Consider the following 22,597-nt stretch of genomic DNA (forward strand, 5'->3'; position numbering starts at 1 on the left):
ATTTTATTAAATGCAGCTTTAAAATTTTCTGTTTACAATACAAATCTGTTCAGACAACTATGACTCTATGAATGATTTTAACGTGAAAATTTCTTGGATTAGATTTTTCCATTATAGAAATACAGTTTCATAAACTGGTAAACACTCAATAATGCTAAATGAAGGTTATGGTAGCAGATCTCTAATTTGCTTGAAACACTAGTAGTCCAAATTTTGTGATGCCTTTGAAACTGAAAGATTGCTGTTGAAAATTCTTATAAGCTCAGCAGACTTTTTTAAGTAACTGTGACTTGTTTCTCTAATGGGCCCAGTGCTTGAGCAAAAATGGGCTTTAGACTGAGAAGTAAATGTTTTTTTGAAGCTTAACAGTTATTTTATTGAAACTGCCAATAAAAGAAAGTAGTTGATACAGAATTATGTGAAATGACATAGTGAAGGGCTTTCTGTGAAATTTTTACAAACTGAAAATAGTGTATTTTAGTCAGTTGAAGCTGATCAGAAATTGAATTTCAGCTTATTTGGCACATAAAACCTACATCTTGATCTTGCAGGGGAGATTAAATCTCAGTCTCTTAAAAGGAGTGTTTGCTGAATTATAGAGAAAAGTATGTAAACTCAGTTAATAAATCTTTCCCATAGGAATAGGTTAAAAAAACCTAGGAGTGTACCAAAGAGATCCCATGAATGTTACATTGATCTGAATTGCCTATGGATTTTTTAAGACAAAAACCCGATAACACTAATTTTTAAACAAATGCACGAGTGAAATAATATCATTCTGAATTAAAACACACAGGGGTTTACAATGGAATTTGTTTTGTTCTAGAAATTCAGCAGCTTCCTTTGCACATTATGCGTAAACCTTTGCTTGGGGAAGAACCTGGCATACAGCTGTGCCTATGCAGGACAGTTATTAATTATGGGAGAACTATAAAAAGCAATACTATAAAGCATATTGTAATACTTTGCTTTTTGTTTTCAATGTCATTTTGTAGAAGAAGCAGTGGAATTCTTAACTTTTGTTAAATCTCTAGGAGGTTTCCACAATGTGAAATGTGAAGAAGGAATTCATGTCGTTATGGGAGTTGTGGTGGTACATATCTCAACATAAAGCCTGGATTACCTATACAAGGGAATACTGGGTAGAGGTATAGAGTTTACACTAGATTTGGCCATCTGGTTTAGGCATAGTCTAGGCACGCCTGTAAAGGGAGGCCAGACTTCCAGAACAAAATGTACCACAATGTTTTACATCTTAAAACAACAGGGGAGAGCTAATGCAGATTATGAAGACAAATTCATTGGTGAAGTCAGTTTAATTGGGAGTTTTCTTATAGGTGGATAAGGGCCAGTTTATTGTAAACTCTACTGATGTACAAGATGTAATGCAGTTTAGTAGGCATTCTGCGCTTCGCCAAGCTAAGGAAAGAGCAATACTGGAAGTCGGGATTCATTTGCATGTGTATACTGAATCAGAGATTTCCAGTGTTATTGCTATGTTTTTGGAACAACAGATGTGCTTTACTGCCATAATTGTTAAATGGACTTACATTGTTCTTAGAAACTAGGTGGAACTGAAGAAGAATACAGAGAAAACAAAATTGTGACTTTCAAATTAAATTCTTATATAATAATCCATATATTCTGACTTTAATAAATGCCTAATACATGTAAAACTCCAGCAGAGGTTGATTAGGCTGTGAGGGTCTACATATGTTTTGCACTACTGGATCTGCACAGAGTAGATGACTATGGTTTTTAGAGCAAGGAAAGTATACAGGAGTACATAGTTCAGTTATCACAGGTAACAGAATAAACTGGGAATGATACTTGCACTGATTTGGAAGAAAGCTTGACAGGCTGTGGATTAAAACTTTCCCTTGGATTTAAAAAAAGTGAATGCTATTGTTTGACTTATGAGCATTTTTGTTCATTTCAGAGCATGATTGCATGCAAAAATGTGTCCCTTTTTGATTCATACTTGTCACATGATTTGTTCTTATAAAAAACATTTCCAATTTACATGCACAACTGATGTGAAATAGCAGCAATGAGCAGATTTAGAAAGCAATCTCTGAAAATTCAGCCAACTAGATTTGCCCTGGAGTGTTATTGAGAGCAATATGAGAACCCCATGAAAAGTTAACAGCCTTATAAAATATAGTGGACTTTACCTTATTCCATATTTATGAGCTATAGTGTCAATACAGCGTTGTTATGAAGTTGAAATGGTACAAACATTCTTAAGGTTTGACCCTGCCAACAGTGACTTAATATTGTGCTAGTAATTTTAATCATGTACTTGTGTATGTGCAGGATTGGATCTTTAATCCTTATTTTATGTTCTTGTTAGTACTAGGTAAAAGCAAAGACGCATGTGAAGGGAAGAAATTTAGCAGGTATGTTAGTCCAAAGGTGTACTGCCTTGGAAAGTTTGAGGAAAATTGGTTCAGCTATTTTTGAGTTAGCCAAGTGTTTTTCAGCTGTTAAGAAAATTGTTTCAGCTATTTCATGCTTGGGTAACTCAGTCTTGTTTAAAAACATCAGACCCCATGTGCATGTAGTCTTGAAGTGGAAATGTGTATTCTGCTTCGTGAGAAGGAAGTTACCTTTGAAATATTAGAGGTAATAATCATAAAACGTTCAGGAAGAGGGTATTATTCCCTCCTATCTTCCTCTGGAAGAGGACTGCAGCATCATTTGCTCCCCCCCAGCTTTGCCTGTCTGAAGTTTGCCTACAGCGTCAGAGGAGTCTGCCAATATTTCTTGTGAGTAAATGCAGACCAGTGGAGGATGGATTTCAAAGGGGGGGCTGAACTTTTTTTATTTGGCCTGATTATTAAATGAAAAGTGCTATGAAAAGTAAGTGTTGCCGGACCTGATCTATTTACGAAGTTAAGAGCTGCACCTGATATTGCAGTGTATGTGGAACTACATTGTCTTTTGGACATTAAGTCAGTTCTTAAAGGCCTCAAACAGGCCTCAAATCTTCAATAGAGATTGTAAGAACCACAGTGCCCTATAGTTCAGGAGAGAAAGCTTTTTTTTTTTTACAATGTCAGTTTCTTGCTGGAAGGGCTTTCTCTTAATTAAAGATAATTTTTCTTTTTTTTTTTTTGTTTTTTTTTTTTTTTTGTGCTTGGATACTTCTTCCGGGATGTTCACTCTATATGTCAATTTTTTTTCTTACCATTTTTCTATACATTTATACAGTAAGTATTTTTTAGTGATAGTGTATTTGAGAGTATATTTTCTAGTTTATACGTTTTTATTGGCAGCTACTACCTTGCAAAACAATTATGTTATGGGCTGAAAATATGCATGCTGTGCTAAGCCAGAGGTTACTTTGCTCAGAACGTATGCAGGAGGTTTGATAGCATTCTTTTGCTTTCCTGGGCTGTGCATGCAAATGAATTTAGGTATTCTAGTGGTGGAACTATTTACTGAAATCCTCTTCTTAGAAAGGAAGTTAAAAAGAAACAATACATTTATGCAAGGAGAAGGTCAGTTTTAATCCTTGCTACTCAAGAAATACTTCATCATAGAAGTGTCTCCACACAGAAAAGAAAGGTAAGAAGAGGCCAAATCTATTTGTTATTTTCCCCTATTGATCACCCAGCCTCTAGGTATTTAATTTAATGGAATTTCTTGAGCCCAATATGATTTGTCTATTTAGAAACTCTTAGTGGAGCCTTCCCTTGAACCCATAAACATACAACTAACAAATTTGGGGAATTTCAGCAATATCACCTGCTTTGGGAATAACCATGTCTGTTTGTTAGCTTTGAACACGCTTCCAGCTGGTTTCATTGGATGATTTCCAGCTTGTCAAATGGCAGTTTGTTAATGGTAGATAGGCAGTCTGTTCCAATCTACCCTCCCAGGACTAATCATGATTTTGTAAATGTATAAGAAGAAATGACTATTCTTCAAAACTACATTGTGAGTTAAAAATTGGTAAATAAGTTGTCTTCACAAAATAATAGAACTTTTTATAACTATAGATGCACAAACTTAGTAGTTTGTATTTTGTGCATATGGTGGGTGATACTGTAATGCCATACTCTGCTAAATGTGTCTGGGCAAAGGAGAAGTGCTGTAGTAACTGTAGGAGGTGAAACTTTAATCTTTCAGTTTTGTACACATAACCCCTGATTTAGGGCCAGCTGTACAAGTTGCAATCAAATTAATAAAGCACTTACTTGTACCATGTATAACTTCAGTAAAACTTCATATATGAATAAGTGCCTTCCACCTTGGGCATGGTTTTCTCGATATTGCACTGGCCATGCTGTTAATCTAATACAATCCTTTTCCAGCATCCCACACTTCCCAACAGGATATGGAACAAAACCAAGGATTTGGAAACTTTGGGTAGATATTTGTATCATCTTTGGTGGCACTACATACCCTCTGTCTCAAGCATCCAATTCATGTGACCAGTGTCTTTGAGTTTTTGTTCAATGGAGAGGGATTTGCTCCCTTTCCAGAGGGTGTGTTGCATAAGCAGCCAAAGTACGTGCTCTAGAATATTATGCTAAGAAGCATATCTTTCCAGTTGACTATTTTGGGAAGCAAGAGTAGCTAGCCGCACAAAAAATAAGTGCTGTGAAAACCTGCTGTTATTTAGTGAAAATCTTGAGGAGTATGGCAGAAGTATGGCTTGGAGGCCCTGTAGCCTCCTGTCCTGAACAAAAGATAGGTCTACAACCAACACCAGGAGGACATGCCCATGGTTTCACGGATTAGCAGCACCTCTTGAATCCTCACACTCGATTCAGGGAACTGGCTTTTCACTTGCTCAGAAGAGATGAAACTTTTCATGTGGGCTGCCCAAGGGAGGACAAATTTGACTCCCCTGTACGGAGAACGAATGAAGGGTGATGTAAGTATGTATCTGAACAGGTCGTTCTCATTCTGCTGCACAGGAAGACATCTGCCTTTTTCCTTTTTCTTTTGAATGTCTCAGACTGAGCTACTTTACTCATTCTGGAGAATATGAGAGTCCTTGAGTAGCCTTGTAATTTAAATGGGAGTAATCATGAAGGAAGATACTAATCAGTGGGAGTAAAAGGTATCAGACTGGCCTTAATCAGTATGGCAAAAACTGGGAAAAGAAAAATAGCAACAAAAAATTCAGCCTGAGATTAAACAATGTATAGCTTGTTACAGAATTTTTAAACCAACTGTATGCACTCTCTAGTCAGAAACCTATAAAAATGTACTCTCCTTGGGGTTTGGTTTTTTGTTTGTTTGTTTGGTTTTTTTGTTTTAGGCTTTTTGTTGTTTTTTTTTTTCCCCTCTCCACGGTGTAGTCCACATAGAGCCAATCTGTGTGGTTATGGACAGCTGAGAAAATTTAGTGCAATTTCAGCTTCAATGCTCAAATTGTTTTTCTATAGGCCAAGTAGTTTAAAACAGCTTTACCTTTGGTCCCAGGTGTTGCTGAGGCAGCAAAGTCTCTGTGAGCCCCCACAAATCAGCAGGGAAAACTGCTGAAGCAAGAAAAATCTTTAATTGTGCAACCAAAAATACTAACAAAAAAATCAGACAAGCAGCATTTTTTCCCAATTAAATGTTTCTGTGTTCCCATCAAGGAACACATGTGAGTGTTTTTGAGATTTTTCAGTGGTACCTGGCTCTTAGGATGGTTATCTTAGACCCATGTTGCGGTGAATCATTACCTGCCTATTGGAAATAACATCGTGGGGAATCTGGCACAGAGCGTGAAATTCCATATGAAAGACATTTTAAATATCAATTAAATACTTCAAATTTGTGTGACCACTGAACAGGGCAGTAAACCAAGACCATTGCTGGCACGTGAGTATCCAGATCGTAACCTCTCATCGCAAATTGTAATTGGCATCAGCGAAGAGGCCTGAAACGAGTAAAAGAACTGAATGATGGTGGCAATTTAATAAAGGGTCCATACAGGGTGGAGACTGGGAGCAAAGGTGAGACAGAGAAGGATGTCTCCCAAGTGCTGTCTCTTCATTGCTCATTTTAGAAGGAATGAGGAAAGTCCAATTTGTGACTTTTAATCTAGCAGTTTATATGAACAATGAATTCACTTCTCTCATCTCCAAGAAAATTTACAGGAAAATCTAAGCAATGTTGTCTTTTCTTATCATGTCCCACAGTCTTTCCCCCAAATGCTTGATACTGTCATGAAGTAAAGCAGTACCACGTCTGCTATCTTTACTTTCCCCAGCGCAGTAAATCCAGCCCAAGCTGGCAGCAGAAATGGGAGCGAATTCAACGTTGGCCAGCACTGCTGGTCCAGTTCTACAAGATAGCACTTTTGGACCTTCATTTTACGATAACTATCAGCAGGATATCATGCTGGAGATGGTCACCTGCACCAGGGACTCTAGGTCAGGACTGGAGACAAGGAACTGGCTAGAAATCCATTCCTTGGTCTTAAAATAACTTGTGTCTTAACCATGCATCAGGAAAAGAAACAAACATCCTACTTCCTCCTCCTTCCCCTCCACCCCTCAACTCTTCTGCCCAAGTAGAGGCACATGAGAAAATGCTGTAATTAGCTTCACCTTTCCTGGTTTTCTTGGGATCATTCTTAATTTCTATAGGAGCTAGTAATGTACAGGTTTGAAGGTCCTAATGAGGATTCCGCCAGCGAGCAGACCTTCAAGAAGATGTAACCCTGGTGTGTAAATGTTACCCACTAAACCTGTTTCAGACAAAATATAGCAATATAATAAGCAGCAGGGCGAAGAAACCTAATTGTAGTAGGGTCATATAGATGAATTAATGCACTCCCTGATGGCATAGAAACTCTTGAAAGTCTACTAAAGGAAAATTAATTAATAGAGTATTTAATTTATTGAAAGTATTTTTGAATAAGAGTATGTTTCTGAAGGTGGTGAAAGTGCTTTTAAAATACTTTGATATATTGATTGGTAGAGTTAATTTGTCACCTGCACACTGTTATTTAATGTTGCTGGCTGTCTCAGTTAATGTGTTTCCTGAATATGAATATTTAATGGTCTTGTATAGTGATCATTATGTTATTTTAAGCTTAATAAATTGTTCAGACCCCTCAAGCCTTTCATAGAGGTGTTTTTGTTATGTAAATATAACAAAAATAAACTACTGTCTAGCTGCTACTCAACCTTGGTATCACTGTAAGTGGATTTCTGGTATGCATTTGAGAAGAAATGGATAATTTTTCAGAGAGCAAGATTGCTTCTGGGCAGCCAGAAAGGGAGGTGCATCGGTGTCAGACAGTGTGGAAAAAGAGAAAGGAACTATTTGGTGAGGGGGTGACACCAAGTGTCAGCTGTTCCAAGAGGATTTTGTAGTTAAATCAGCTGGCTCACTTTCTGTATATGAGAATAGGGGAGGTTTTTAAAGGTAAAATGAAGAGTTGGCATATACTCAAATAGTTATAAATGAGCCATGAATACGTTTGGGTTGGAAATTAGAGAACATGTTTTTACCATCTGAAGAGTGGATGAAGAGTTTTGAGGGGTTTCAAGGTAGATCTTGCTCAGTTTGTTGTCTTGGACAGCAAAAGACCAAACTTGATGATCCTGGTTATCCTTTCAGTTCCATCTTGTGTTTGAAAGATTCACATGTGAAATACTTACAGGTGGTTTCACACAAATGCCAAACAGTGTTAAAAAAATTTAAGAGAGAGCATGAGATCTACAAAGAGATTAAATTTTGAACCCCTTCTACCAAAATAAAGCACAGAAGATGGGATTAAACTCCCACAGTTTTAGATGTCATGTGTCTAGATGTTCACATCTAGCTGTTGTGGAGGAAAAGATTTAGATCACTTAAAGAATCACCGTCAAAGATATTAGCAAAAGTGATTTTTTAATGTGACTTTGTAGAAGTGCGACTTAACAAAGTTCGATGGCAAGGTTCACTCTATTACTTACTGCATGTGAGAAACATAAAAAGGAAAATCGAGTTAGGATTGATTTAGAATGATTTACAGAGACCGGAGATGAAAAGGGTAAGGGAGACCCTGCCATTGAGTCACGAGGTTCAGAATGGCCCCCCTTGCTTTCTAAACTCCTGGTGGAGCTTAGGTGTGGCTAGATGCAATCTTAGTCCCAGACTTGGTCAAAGGTTTGTGTCTAATGGAATCATTACAAGGGTAAGGAATACCTCCCATTGAGTCATGAGGTTCAGAATGGACCCGCTTGCTTTCTAAACTCCATCTCAGAGAGGAATTTAGGTGTGGCTGGGTCCAAACTTAGTTTCAGACCTGGACAACAGTTTCTGCCTAATAGAAGGGATACAAAGGTTAAGGAAAATCTCCCATTAAATTACTATGCCAATTTGTCAGGGAATGAGTGATTATGGATCCTATATGACTTTGAGGTAGCAGCAATTTAAGATTTATTAACACTATTACAGTAAATCACAGGATTAGATTATATGATTTTTAACAATACTTAATCATCAGCCAATTATCAGAATGATTTAATAAAGTTTGGTATCAGCAGCGCTACAATGTTTCCTAAATCAAATCACACACAAACACACACAGATATAGAGGTTAACCTATAATAAAGATTTTTCTCCCTTGGCTATTATAGTAAATTATTGGTACCAAATGATCTTTAAAACCTCGCAAAATCTAATTGTAGTAAATTACTCGCTATTCTCCTTCATCAGCATTTGTCAGCAGATGATCTTTGACCCCTTCTTCTTTGTCAGCATCTATCAGCAGACGATCTTGGAAATCTTCACGAAATCTACTCTTTGAAATCCTCACATCTACCACTTAAAGTCCTCATGAAATCTACCCTAAGATGGTTCCCAGCTCAGGGGGAGATACTGGGTCACAGCCTGCTGCGATCTGGAGAGCTGAAGGGGTCTCACTTAGGATCGCTGTTTATAGTATCGTGAGATGATTGACTTTGGTCAGTGTGTTTCCATTCTGGCCATAATTTTTGTTATGTAATTTTGGCACCCTCCAAGGTGGGCCATGATCCAAGCAGCAGAAGTTTCAGGTACGGATCCAGGCAACAGGAGTTTCAGGTATGGTTATGGGGTGCCTAATCAGCCTAACTCACTCCACCATAGCCGGGATAAGAAGGTACCAGATTGTCCCAACTCACTGCACAAGAACACAATGTTGGCTGGTCCTGACATCGCAATGAGGCCCAAGGGGGGCTGCACCACCACGGTAGCTAGTGTCCCAGTGACCCCTGAACAGTCACTGGTGAGAAATAGGCAATTTCAGGGTCTCATTTACCTAACGTATTTTAGATATCCACTTTAGGAAGACAGTAATCATGTCCCAGAAATGGCTATTTTTTTCCATTTGCTATAAAAGTAGCCTTGGAAAACTCTGAAAGTTTTCGTTTTGTAGAAGTCTAGAGTGTGATCAGACAGAACTTACCCAGAATAATTTTGCCAATAAGATTTGATTCTATATTCTAGTGTTATGATGGATTTTTCTTATTTCAATTCATTAAACAAGTATTGATAAATATTAAATAAAGAATTTAGCATAATTGAAGAAAAAATGGTGTTTAAGAGGGCCATTGTACTTATTCAGACTAAAGCTGTGATTTAGATATCTTATCAGAATTGTTTCTTGCCTTTTCAGATGCTTTATCTCATTGCAAGAGAAAAAAAATCTTTTGGGTTCTATATATTTTAAAAAAAGACATATATCAAGAAAGCAGTGAATGCTTCTTTAAAGGTCATAGAAAAATTCTATTGCAGAGTGGTAAATACCCTGCAACACTGAAAAAAACACATCAACCCACGTCTTCCTATCAAAGGTTCATCTCTGCAAGCTAGGCTGATGATTGAACAGGTGGTGATGTGATAATGGATCAGATGGGTCAACAAGATGAGGATTTACATGAAAAGCAAAAGTATGAAGAATTGGAGGTCAAAATTGCTTCTTATATGAGTCTGGTAGAAAATCACTTGAGCAATGATCATTCATCTATCAAGCATTTAGCAGCCACTCAGCTCAATGGAAGAATCTAAACTGATTGTATGTCAGGTGGAAAGGGTATAAATGAAGACAGAACAGAAATATCTGGGTATTTCAAAATTGTGAATAGAAACCCTCCTAAAAAAATAATACAGACTTAAAAACCACCATCAGTTGCCAAGAAAATCTTTCAGCATGCTGATGTCTTCAGGATGTTGCAGGGACAGACAAAATAGCTCCTTAAATTCTTAATTTATAAAGAGATTCACTATAGGGATGGAACTTATTCCATGTTGAATCAAAAGATCAATTCCTCTGGTTCCAGACGGTAGATGCTGTTATAGGTTCTTCCTTATTTGTCTTGGTATCTGTATTGATTACATTTTCTATTCTATACATGCTCGATACACTATACACTTCGGTGAAAAGCAGAAATCACTCTTTGTGATTTCCTTAGTATTTGCTGACATTCTGCTATTACAGCATAATACTGTAAGACATTTGCATTCCTCAGGGGATCGGTTGAATTCTCCTGGTTCTCAGGAAGTACTGGAAATGGATTATTTAGATTTCAGACATGTATTCCTTGGGGGAGCATTGAAGTTGTCTGCTTCTCAACAGCTTTTCTGACAGATTGAAGGGGACCAGTACGGAAAAAAGCCCCCAAGCTTTGGGGGCTGCTGCTTGAAATAGCAGCAGCACTAACTTATGGGATTGGCTTCCTATCATAGTGCTCATTTTGGAAAGACTCTTGACATCCAGGCCAATGTGGTGAGCAGATCAGCTGAGGAGCGTTTGGTACCGCCTTCTGCATTTCATACACAGAAGTTGCTGTCTGTTAAACATTAGCGCAGGACTGTGAAAGAGGTAGCAGGGAGAAATGTTACACCAGTCTAGACAGGTTTTATGTCAGTGAAGATGGTGAAACATATGGGTTTTGATATGGCATTTTGTTTAATTTAGATAGTCATCTTCAGACTCACTAGCACACTTGTCTTTTTATGGAGTCCCTGTGAGAAAAGCAACATTTTTCATTTTCACCTGGATCATTTTCCCATATACCACTGTTCATACCCCACAGTTCTGACTCATAACATCTATCTATCCCTCCACCTCCATGGTATGTTTTTGCTGTTCTATTAACCCTTCATGGGCAGTTCCTATCTACTATCAGCCTTATTTATGGTCTGTCCCTTGTTCTTGTTGAACAGATTTCACATCCTCCTTCTTCTCTGACTCCTCACCCCAATGATTTCTGCCCACTGGCCTCTTCCCTCTGCCTCACTCCCCTATCTCCCTCCCTTCCTTCAGGAATATTTGCTCACTGCAGCTAAAATCACAGCCTGTCACAACCACGTGTCGCAGAAACACTAGGCTGACAGTGATATGTTTCAAAAGTCAATTTTCTTTAATGATATCAAAATGCAATGATCAAACTGAACAGGAATGTTTTGTGATATTGAGATATAACAGCCAGATTGAACAGGAATATTAGGCTGTAAACGCTGTGACAAACACAACTTATTTACAGGTTCAGGATGTCGTCTGGGAACTATCACTACACGAACTGTAACCAGATGTAGGCTTAGAACGATGACTCAAGATGCGCACATCTCTCTCTCACGGGTAAGTCGAGGCACTCAACGCTGGGAAGTTTCCTTAGAGGTGTCCTGATCTAAGGGGAGAGTCTCCAACTGCAGACCCACTGCTCCGAGGAAGACTGGCTCAAAGGAGTCTTCTGGCAGGCTCCATTTATACCCTAAGTCGGATCAGGGCTCATGGTCATCTATGGTCGGGGGTCTAGAAACTTCTCTCAACCGAGGTGTTTCGCTGGATGAGGTGTTTCTGGCGGGCTCAGGTTGCTGGAGTACCTGACGTGGGGCACTCTGTGGACATGACTCCAGTCACCATGTGGGCTGGGCGGCTCAACCCCCAAACCTTGGCTTCTAGTTTAACCCTTTCCTTCCAGCGGCCGAGAAGTTTCAGTCTTTGTCAGGAAGGATGTACCTGCCACACCACATCATGGTTTCCTCTCTCTGATCTTTGGACCTCATACAGATCTGGATCCCATCAAACAAAATGCTTCTAAACTGCTCTTTTGCATATGATTTTGCTTCTCTCAGGATTGCTGTCTTGACAAACTCTGTAGGAGTTTGGGATTTGCAGGTACACAGAACTAGAATTGATCACCTATCATGGTGAGCTCTGTACCTTGCTATCATAGGGTACCATAGCAAATGACCACTTTACAAACTGATTGATTTTACAAGTCATTCAATTCTCATCAGAAAATATTAACAGAAGTGAGTTGGAGGAGAGTACAATAAGGCTGCGACTGCAGAACAGTGTGGTCTCACATTTCTAAGTCTGGCATTTACATTTAGCATAACTACTTGAAGTGATGTTGAGTATCTGCTCAATAAATAAATAGATTTTTTTCATAATAAATGCATTAGAATTATTTGTAAGGATCAGAGACCTGGTAAACAACTAGATTTCCTTCACTGAAACCAGAATCTTCTTGTTCTTCCGTACACTTCAGAAATATTGAAAGAAACCATGAAAATCTGTAAGCTACATGAGGCAAGTACATTCTTTTTCTGGTTTTACAGCACTTTGCCCAGTGATGTCCTGGTGTGTGACAGCAACACTCATAATAAGCATTAATAATAATTAGCTGCTATTTTTATGGACAACGAGCTTACTTTTTGTGATCTGTTTTTAATGATGATTTAAAATTGTAACACTTGATAGTGTTGCCAACTCTGTGAAAAAAAGATTTAACTCATATGAAGAAATCAGTTGATTAAATTTTTTTGGAAAAGTGCTGTCAAATATGTTCCAGGCATGGACCCTTTGAAAGACAAGTGGCTTCTTAAGAGGAAATTCTGTTGCTAGGAGACCATATCCATAAAGTTTCAGGATAAAGTATTTTTTATTTTAAATAAGAAATGTTGATTAATGAACATGCTTAACAGGCAAAGAACAAAGCTATCACAGCTATCTCTATTATATCAAAGACCAGTTGAAGCATTCAATGGATATTTTAAGAAGGAAGTATAAAGAGGAGGTCTTCAAAGGAAGTCTAGCCAAAGTTAGAGAACCAAGGAGTCCAGAGCATGCTGGTATAACAAAAATGCCCAAGTATCTGCAGGGGATATTAAATCTCACATTTGAAGTTTTAAACTTAACTCTGTCAGCAATGAAAATTAGATTTACCTTGGGAAAGAGAGAATCTCCCATCTGTATTTTCCAAACAGAAAGGTTAGAATGAAATGATCTCTTGAGATTTCTTGTGCTCCTGCCCATCTGGAATTTTGCAGATTTCTGAAACTTCTGGTGCTGCTCATTAAAGAAGGGTAAATATTGGGCTAGAGGGTTTTTGGCTTCGATCCACTCTGGAAATTCCTAAGTGTGTCAGCAATAACTACCTACGTACAAACTTAGAAATTTTTAGAATACCTATAAATAATTCCAGTCTCATAAAGTATTAGCTGATGGTAACTGAGACTCCAGTATTGATCATCTTAGTTTCACTGAGTAGCACCTTAACCCACAAACAGACTACTGAAGTCTAAGAAGGTTTCTTTTGGAAAAACAGCACAAGTACAGGCATTAAAATCTGGCCCCACTGGCTCAATATTTATCTAGTTGTTTAATCCCACAGGTCTTGATCCAGTTTACGACTGCTGAAAATTGACTCAAGAGCAGACTAATTAATAAGTTCATAATAGTATCAAAGAGCAAGAAATCTTTAAAATGGCTATTTCTGCAAGGAAATCAAATTGCTTTCTGAGAACTAGCAACATGAAACAAAATGCAGACCTCTTCAAAGGGAGTTACATCACTTTCAGCTGTAAAACTTTGTGACTGTGTTTTCTGTAGATGTCCACACAGGAAATCTTTAGAAAAGGATTTTCTCAGCAGGTAGACTTTGGTTTCTTGAACTACTGAAAGCTCCTGGTTAGGTAGAGGACATCCCAGAACAGAGGCAGAGGAAGGGAAGATAGGTATTACTGGGAATACTATAGATATTGTCACCTGCACAAAGAGCAGGACATGGCAACTCCGCTAGGAACATCCTGAAACATCAGAAAGAAAATGTTTCAGCTATCGTACATGCTCAATAGCTTTTATTGATAAGGTTTTCTTGGGAGGCATCTCACTGGCAATTCACATCCAGTCGTTCTCTGTCAGCTGAGTCAGTCAGGGTACAAACTTGCAAATGAAGAAAGGCAACTGTGGAACCTGAGCATCTCCCTGACACAAGCTGAGATGTGCCTGCTGAGAGGGACAGTTCTTGGAAATGTTTTGCTGAAAGCTGAGGACATATCTCCTGTTAACTGCAGACCTATGCCATATTGCTTGCTTGCAGTTAGGATGGGAAAAACCAGAAATGTTACAATTCTCCTCCAACTTTGAGGGAGACAAGGGACACATGCTGCATATTACTGTCACCTTTATCTCAGAAGGGAATATGTGTATATTTCTGCTGAAGTATAGCATATGTGTTGTTTAGAAGGCTTGCATTTGAATATACACAATATCAGTGAGATGTGGAAGTCTGTTGTGGAGAGCAGATTTACTGTCTGATAGTGTTTTTTAATGTACAGATACTGTTTACTGTGTTTCAGACTGGTTACAAGGTTTTAGGGATGCCTTAAATATTTGTTTTACTGAAGCTAATATGTTCTTTTCTCAGAATTATTAACATGTCCTTATCAGAAATTTGCATGAACTAATCCTTTATAATGCTTTGAAAATTCCTGAATATATGAAAGTCTAGCTTGTGATACTACAAAGAGTTAATCTCAAACGCCAGACTACAGAGAGTAAAACAGAATTTATGTATCTCTGAGTATATAATGCCTGCATTCTGTTGTATTTGTATTTCAAAATCTTTGGGCTTTGGTTTCTGGAAACCAGTGAGAAAATTATGCTGTTCACCAAGCGAAAACAAAAAGGAGATGCAGGATTTTATCTTTGCTCTGTGAAAAAAAAAATAGTGCAAGAAGTATAATTCTTGCTCTGACAGAGACGCCTTGGTGCTTTACACAAGAACAGGATCATGTTGATCTACGATAGATTTTTCAAAAAGGACAACTAGACATCCAAACCCTTATTAGCCCTGCATAAAAGAAGCTTAACAACTTCAACCAATTGTTTCCCACAAGGTGAAAAACACCCAGACAAGTTGGGAATGAGAGCTAAATCAGATTGCTGACTGATAAGGATTCTTCCCAAGGCTAATAACAAAGGCTTACCACAGACAAGCAGCAGATTAAGCATTTTAAGCCTCTATCGGCTAGCGCCAAGGAATCTGGCATGGTAATTCTGCAATCTGTAGCTGTTTGGATAGGTATCAAAAATAGTGATGAAGAAAGCACACAGACCTGAAAGGTATTTGAGGTATTTTCTTCTGCATTGTGAGCAAGTGAGGTTTGGTCTCTGTAGAAGGGGTTGCTCAGGATGGAGAAGAAATCCACTGGTTAAAGTAGTAGAGAAGAACATGATGAGCATGAGAGGAGGAGGAGAGGCAGAGCCTGAGAGCATTGCTTTGCCGAAGTAAGAATGGGGAGAGCTGTTTCCCCTTGCAAGTGCTTAGCTGTACCATGCGTTTAGCTCCTGTTCGGGGGGTTAATGGGTCCCCACATAAACTACCTTTGAAAATGATCTGTGCTGAGTGTTCGAAAGCTAATCATTTACTTTATAGCTGTGTGTTACCTGCCGCACAGTGGCTGCATTGCTCTGGGCTCTGTCAGGCAGCTGTTTGTGTAGTAAAGCAGAATGCATACTATAAAAACCTGCTTTTTTGCAAAATATTCAAAGGAAATGGAGTTTTCAATGGACTTACGTGATACATCTTCATTTTGGCTTCATTATTTAAAAGACATTTTGCATGACTTGTAGCTTCTATGTGATAGCACTTTTCAAATCCAGTTACACTGAGTAGAAATAATCTACAATGAAGGTGATATAAAAATGATTGATTGTGACTGGCTTCTCTTTTAAAAGAACCAAGTATTTTGATAGCCAATGAAAGAGGAAAAAAGGCAGTTATTGGCCCTGTACTTTTCTGCATGACCTCTGTCTGAAGACCATCACCTTCATTCTAATAGTCTGATTTGTGTTTCGAATAAATTATTCAATAATTTCAAGCAGAGAAAGCTCTCTGTCTCTTTTGGAGTGTGACTTCTTTTTTCCACCCAACTGAGTTGCAGCTAAATGCTTCACTGTGCTCTGAACCAACTTTGCAATTTACTTCTGAATCTCTAATGCTCTCACCACACGTAACGGCTTTCAGTGGCAACAGAGGTGGTCCTGCAACTCACACAGTCTTCTGCTTCCTTTTTCGAGTCAGTAACAGATAAAAGGGAGGAGAGTAAAAAGTTATTCAGAGGTCAGAGAAGGGCAGTGTAGATTAAGAAATAAAATGCTCACAAAGCAAATCCTACAGCCGCAGTTAATTGAATAGTTAAAATATCTCAGCTTCCATTTGTAAGTCCCAAAATACAGCCTTTTGTGATGGCTTTATTTTTTGCTTCCACGGACTTGTGCTAGGCTTGCAAGTCTGGCAAGCTGCTAGAAAGCTCTGAAAATAAGTGAGCTCTGCTCACCCTATGGATTTTTCTAAGATACCCCCAACTTGCAGTTTTATTCTGCATATAAACTTTAAGTGCAATGGGGCTGAAATTGGTGTCTTAGACCTTTCAGATTTTCCTCTGTCGAGGAACACAATAAAGAAGATACCTGTCTGCGCCAGTACCCGATTTGTCTCCTGTCTGTCACTTGTAAAGTAGCAATGGTGGAATAGTGCCTTTCTCTTGAGAAATTCTCTGGGCTTCTTCCCTGTGGGAAATAGCACAGTATTGTGATGCAGATTTTCTACCAAATCTCACAAATCCCTCACTGTGGGGATTTCTCTTTTCAGTTGTCTATCCTCCTGTCTGTAGAGCGCTCACATTCAATACAGAAAGCTTATCACTTCCCTTTTAGAACTATAAGAACCAACATCACAGCCTGCAAAAACCCACCTGGTGAGCAAGATCTCATTTATTCAATTTTTGAATCTCACGGAGGACTGCTCTAGAGAGGAAGAGCCTCTGATAAGTTATTCGCTGTTTCCTTTAAAACATGCCTGCCTCTACCAAGTTTCAAGAGACTCCTGCTTCTATGCACCTGCAGATAGAGCATAATTATATTTGTTGTTAAATGGATAACTGTGATGTCCGGTATTTAATTAGTACCACCTGTCTAACTGGATATGTGCATGACAGCAACTGTAAATTATGTCAGTGCCTTTCAGACATAAAGAAGGGAAAACCAAGCCTAGCTGTTAGGGACACAGACAGATTCATGAGCTAACTCTGGATTGAAAGGTAGATTCACACTGACTGTTCAAATTAACTTCCGACCACAGCACATGAAAGTCGCCATCCATTGGACGCACTAAAGTTTCCCCTCTGTGACTTGTGCTTTGCACTAGGTTTCCCCCTGACAGTGATGCTGTGAGGGTATATGCACAGATTTGGGTGTTCAGAACTGCCCCTGAATCCACGTTTCAGACAGAGGCAAAAGCTATCATTGAGATGTACTTTGGGCTTGCGTTACACGAAGCCCTGAATCTGCTGATGTGAATAGGCTCACGCATGTCCAGGACGTATCTCATCGTACATCGATGTGTTCTTATGGAGGATATTCCACTTACAGCAGATCAGAATTGAGAGCTAGGCTGCTGAGTTTGCCACTGTTGGGCCATTTTATTTTTTCCTTCTAGTGTTTGCCTGTCTGTTTTTTTGCAGAGTTACGAGAATAAACTTGCACAGTTGTGAAAATAAAACTGCAAGAGCCTGAGTGTTGTGAAGCATTGCAATAATATGGTAGTGAACAATGTAAGCACTTAAGTTAAATCCAGCTAAGAATACACCAATAAATGCATGCATTTGTATCCTTTCATGGCCAGGGAATAAATTAATACTTTTTGTTAGGGTAAGCCCTATTTTTGACTGAGAGGAAAAGCATAGACACAAATGCTGAACTGAACACAAAATGGCTGATTGTTAACGAACATAGAAAATTTTACTAATAGCCAATAACAAGATATACTTCATAGTGTAATTATCCCAGTTGCAGTTTGACCTAGATGCTAAAGATAGAGACAAGAATGTCGATGACTTCTTTGCAGACCCCAAATGACCAGGATTTAGTCCTTATAATTCACCAGGTGAGCAACAGTGATATGAAGGTCCCATAGTATGACAAAGCCCTGATTCAGCAGAGACCTGGGATGTTTCCTGATAAATTGCTGTCATTTGCTAATATCTGTGCAACATCCAGGCAGAGTCTACTGTAGGGATGCTTCAGCTCCACTTGGCACATGCTGCAGTTTAAAAAGAAAAGTGATCTGCCAGCAGTAATAACACTGTCATAAATCTGGTAGTCCCAAACCTTGTTTTCTATCTTCTGGCTTCTTAATTTTGCCAAATCATTACTTTTAACACTTAGAAGATTACTAATATATTATGTTGTTATAGGTGGGTCTCTATTTTAATAGGCCTAGATAATATGAAAGCAGTGTTAAGCAGCTGTGACTGATTAGGGCCTGAATCCATTTTACAGGCATTTCAGGCACTTAAGCAGAGTTCCTTATTTCAGAAACTATATATTTTTTTTCTCAACTTAATTTCCCCTCCCCTTTCTAATCAGGCATTTTAAGTTTGGGGGTTTTTTTTTGTTGTTGTTTTTTGTTTTTTTTTCCCCCCACAATCCCTACAACTTTGTTAAAAACACTTTCAGAGAAATTGTGACTGAATTTTGGATACAAGAACTGAGAGGGGAATGCTGAGGGAGACACTATTGTTTTAATTCTAATGTCTTCATTCTAGTGTAATGGTCTAGCTTCACTTTTACATTGAAAACTGTTAGAAAACTCCATTTGACAGTTTATACTGTCTGTTGCGGTCAAGCCTTTTCTAACGGTGAGGGGAGATAACTGTTTAGCTACTTGACCTTCCTGGCAATGGTCTGGTAGAAGATTATAATAATCTTTCAGCCTCCAACAGTGATAAGCTAGTATCCAGGCAGTGTTTTGCACCGTAATATTTATGAATGATCTGTGACTAAAATTTATCTAGGAGAGAAACTAACATATTTCGAGTCTAAAACATGTACTCAGCTCAGATGAACACATGACAACAATTTATTTTCCAAACAAAGGGGTTCTTTTCTGTTAGCTGCTCTAGCACCAGAGAATAATTGACACTGGAAGAGACCACCGGAGGTAAGGCACTGAGGCAGGTTAATTTGTTTGCCCACGCCAGTGTAGCACTCAAGCATTCAGCTCCAAACACAACATAACTACCCATTACTTGCATTTACCAAACATTTTTGTACCTATTTCTTCATTTACTGCTTCACAAATGTTTCTAACACCCACAAATCTATTTTACCTTTTTTTTTTTTTTTTTAAAACGTGTGTGTGCACGCGTTGGGAGCTTAAGTACGTTCATGCACTGTAACTCTGTGATAGAACAAATATTATTTTGGAGGGAATAAAGAGCTACTTCCACTTATAAATATCTTCATTTATTCTTAAATCCTGCTTAGTTGTAATACTTTCCTAGTGTGCCAACAGGTGCCCCTCTGCTGAAATGTTAATTATGAATTTATTCCATAAAAATAAGAACCTCAGACTAAGAAAATTATGATGAATTTGAATATGTGCAAGACTCCATCATGAATAGAGCAGCCTTGTGAATAAGATTTTCTCCATGAATGACATGCTGGAATACTTGGCTTTAATTTGCTTGAGTTAAAATATAATTAAGGCAGTGCACAAAGTTATGATCTCTCTCTCTCTTTCATGAACTTAAACTTTGACTAAATTAATTTTTCCAATTTTAAATAAACATATTTATAGATAGATACATGTACAGCAGGTGCAAAGCTTTCTGAAATCTGAAAGACTTCTGTGGATTGCAGTGAGGTCTGGAGGCGCGTAGTTGCTGTAATCCTGCAAGATAGGGAACCTCCTGAATACTGCCACAAATCCTCAGAGATCATTGTCCATACTGACAGTTCAGTTTAGGCAATTTGAACAATTTAGACAGCCTAAACGTTGTTTAGAAGGTGACCTGCACTTCTCACACCAATTCTCTCTCTTCTCTCTTTTTTTACATTTGTAAGATAAACAGTTCATATCCAATACCTTATTCTTGAAATTCTCATGTCCTCACAGCCAGTATTTGAAACCTTGGAAAGGGCTAAAGCTTGGAATCCTGGAAATAGGGAATTGGAAATGGTTTCCTGGTCTTCAAATGCAACCCCCTGACATTATGGACATGGCGTCATATATTTACTTTCATAAATGTTTCAAACAGTATATTAATAGTAGTTAGACTTTTTATCCCTGGTACTTCACCTGGAAGATGATTTCAGAATCTCCCTTGTTTTGTATCTTACTGCATTAACAGCCAGTTTATGACCCTTTATTACTATGTAAACACTCTCCTTGAGTTTAAATAACTCTTTCCTCTCCCATGGCTGTACACTAGCTTATGTATAGGCACCAATCACATCCCTTGGGGTTACAAGGTAAATTTTTCTCTTGTCTGATAAGCTCTTCGTTCCCCTCATTATCCTAGTGATCCTTCTCTATGCCTATTCCAATTTTATTTTTTCCTTGAAAATAAATGATGAGAACTGTACACGCTATTACAAATTAAGTCTCATCAGGGCTTAGAATAGTGGAATTAATGCTTTTCTATCTCAGCTGGAAGTACCTTGACTGATGTATTGCAGGACGTCATTTGAGTTTTTCCACGCTTGCCATCCCTCGCTAGCTTATAGTCATCCTGTGATCAGCTTGTACACCTGTGTCTCTCTCTTCCCAGTCGCTTCTGACTGCTGAGTTCCTAGTCAATAGCAGAAATTCTCGTTCATAGTCTCCAGTGACCTTCCTCTTTTTATTATAAATTTAATTTAATTTAATTACGCTTACTCCCATCCTCAGGGCCATGCAGTTCTTTTTGTGAAATACCCTAATCCTCTTCAGTATTGACAATGCCTTTTAGCTTTTCGTCTTAAGAATACTTTTTTTTTTTTAAGCCAAGGTTATTTACACGAAAAATTAACAAGATTGGTCCAAGGCCAACCATTTGTTACCTCTCATCATACTAGATTTTTCCCTTTCAATACTTCTCTACTAGCCAATTCTTTACTCACCTCACAGTTACAGTATTAATTCCCATTTTCCTAACCATCAATAATGTTTCTTCATATGACATTGCATTTACTGTATTTGTGACATTTACATATGGCATCAGTATTTTACTGAACTCCAAATGGATGAAAGCTAAAGCCTCTTCTTTGTTTAGGTTACCTAGACAAAGCAGCATAGGTGACCTAGGCTGGCTGGACCTTTGTTGAACACAGGTTGCATATTATCTTTTTTTTTTTTTCACAACTTTAGTTATACTAGCCTTGAAAATGCATATTACATGCTTGCATGGCTTTGAGATTAAGTTGGATACCCTGTTCTCTAAACTTGGTGGTCCTACATCTGGTATTATGATATGCATTAAATATATTTATTACAGAACTTAGGTGTCATATGCCAGTGCTTCCAGACCTTTTGTGGGCCCAAAGTAATTCAGCACAGAAAACCCCCAATTAGTTCAACACCTCTCTTGAGACACTAAAGTAAAAACAAGGGCTTGAAAAGAAGCATTACTATAAGACCTAAAGCATTTTTGAAGTAAAGGACAAAAGTAAAACTTTGAAAAAAGTTTTCTATACTGCAACAGCAATAGTTAATTTCCCAGAGCATTGGTAATGACTGGATGTAAATGTTTATTCTTTGGAAGCAATCTGTGTATGCTTTTTGAGAAGAGCTGGACATCCTTTATGACCAAACATTGGACAGGATTGGACCAATAGTGAATAAAGTATAATTTCACTCAAGGTGATTATTTCTGTCAGGCTCCTTAACCATTGCTTAAACTCAACATTCTTCTTGCATGGAAATGGTTTTCATAGTGGAAAATATCCAGAAAGGTTGATATTTTAAAGGAAAGCAGTGAACATTGAATCACTTCAGCATGATAAAACTAGGTCAGAATTCTGTCTTTAATATGTTTAATTTCAGACAGCTTTCCAAATTAAAGATGATCATATGTTCCCAGAGTGTTATTATTCCTGACTGTCCTGGAATATACAGTGTCTCTTTGACAGTTGTACAGCTGAAATTCATTGTTATTCGTTCTATTTTTTAATTTGCAAATGCAATTTTAAAACCCTTGAAAAATGATACAGCAAATTTCAATACCTGAAGAAACAATAGGATATGGAATGGCAAATACTTTGCAATAAATCAGACTGCATAGACACAGGGAAAAAAAAAAAGACTCTCATTGGCATTAATTTGTCTTTCTCTTTTCTTTCTTTCTTTCTTTTCTTTTTTTTTTTTTTCTTTTTTGAAAAAGCCCTCAATTACAATATAAACTGAATAATGAAGTAAAAGGTTGGTTCAGAAGCTGGGTTATCAATATAATACAGAAAGCAATAGTAAAAGCTAATAGATGAAGTGTATATGACCTTCACATCGGATTAGTGACCAGTGTAGTATATTAGCAAAATACTGTGCATTGTACTCAGTAACATAAT

This window comes from Haliaeetus albicilla, chromosome 18 (genome assembly GCF_947461875.1).
Source record: "Haliaeetus albicilla chromosome 18, bHalAlb1.1, whole genome shotgun sequence".
NCBI lineage: Eukaryota > Metazoa > Chordata > Aves > Accipitriformes > Accipitridae > Haliaeetus > Haliaeetus albicilla.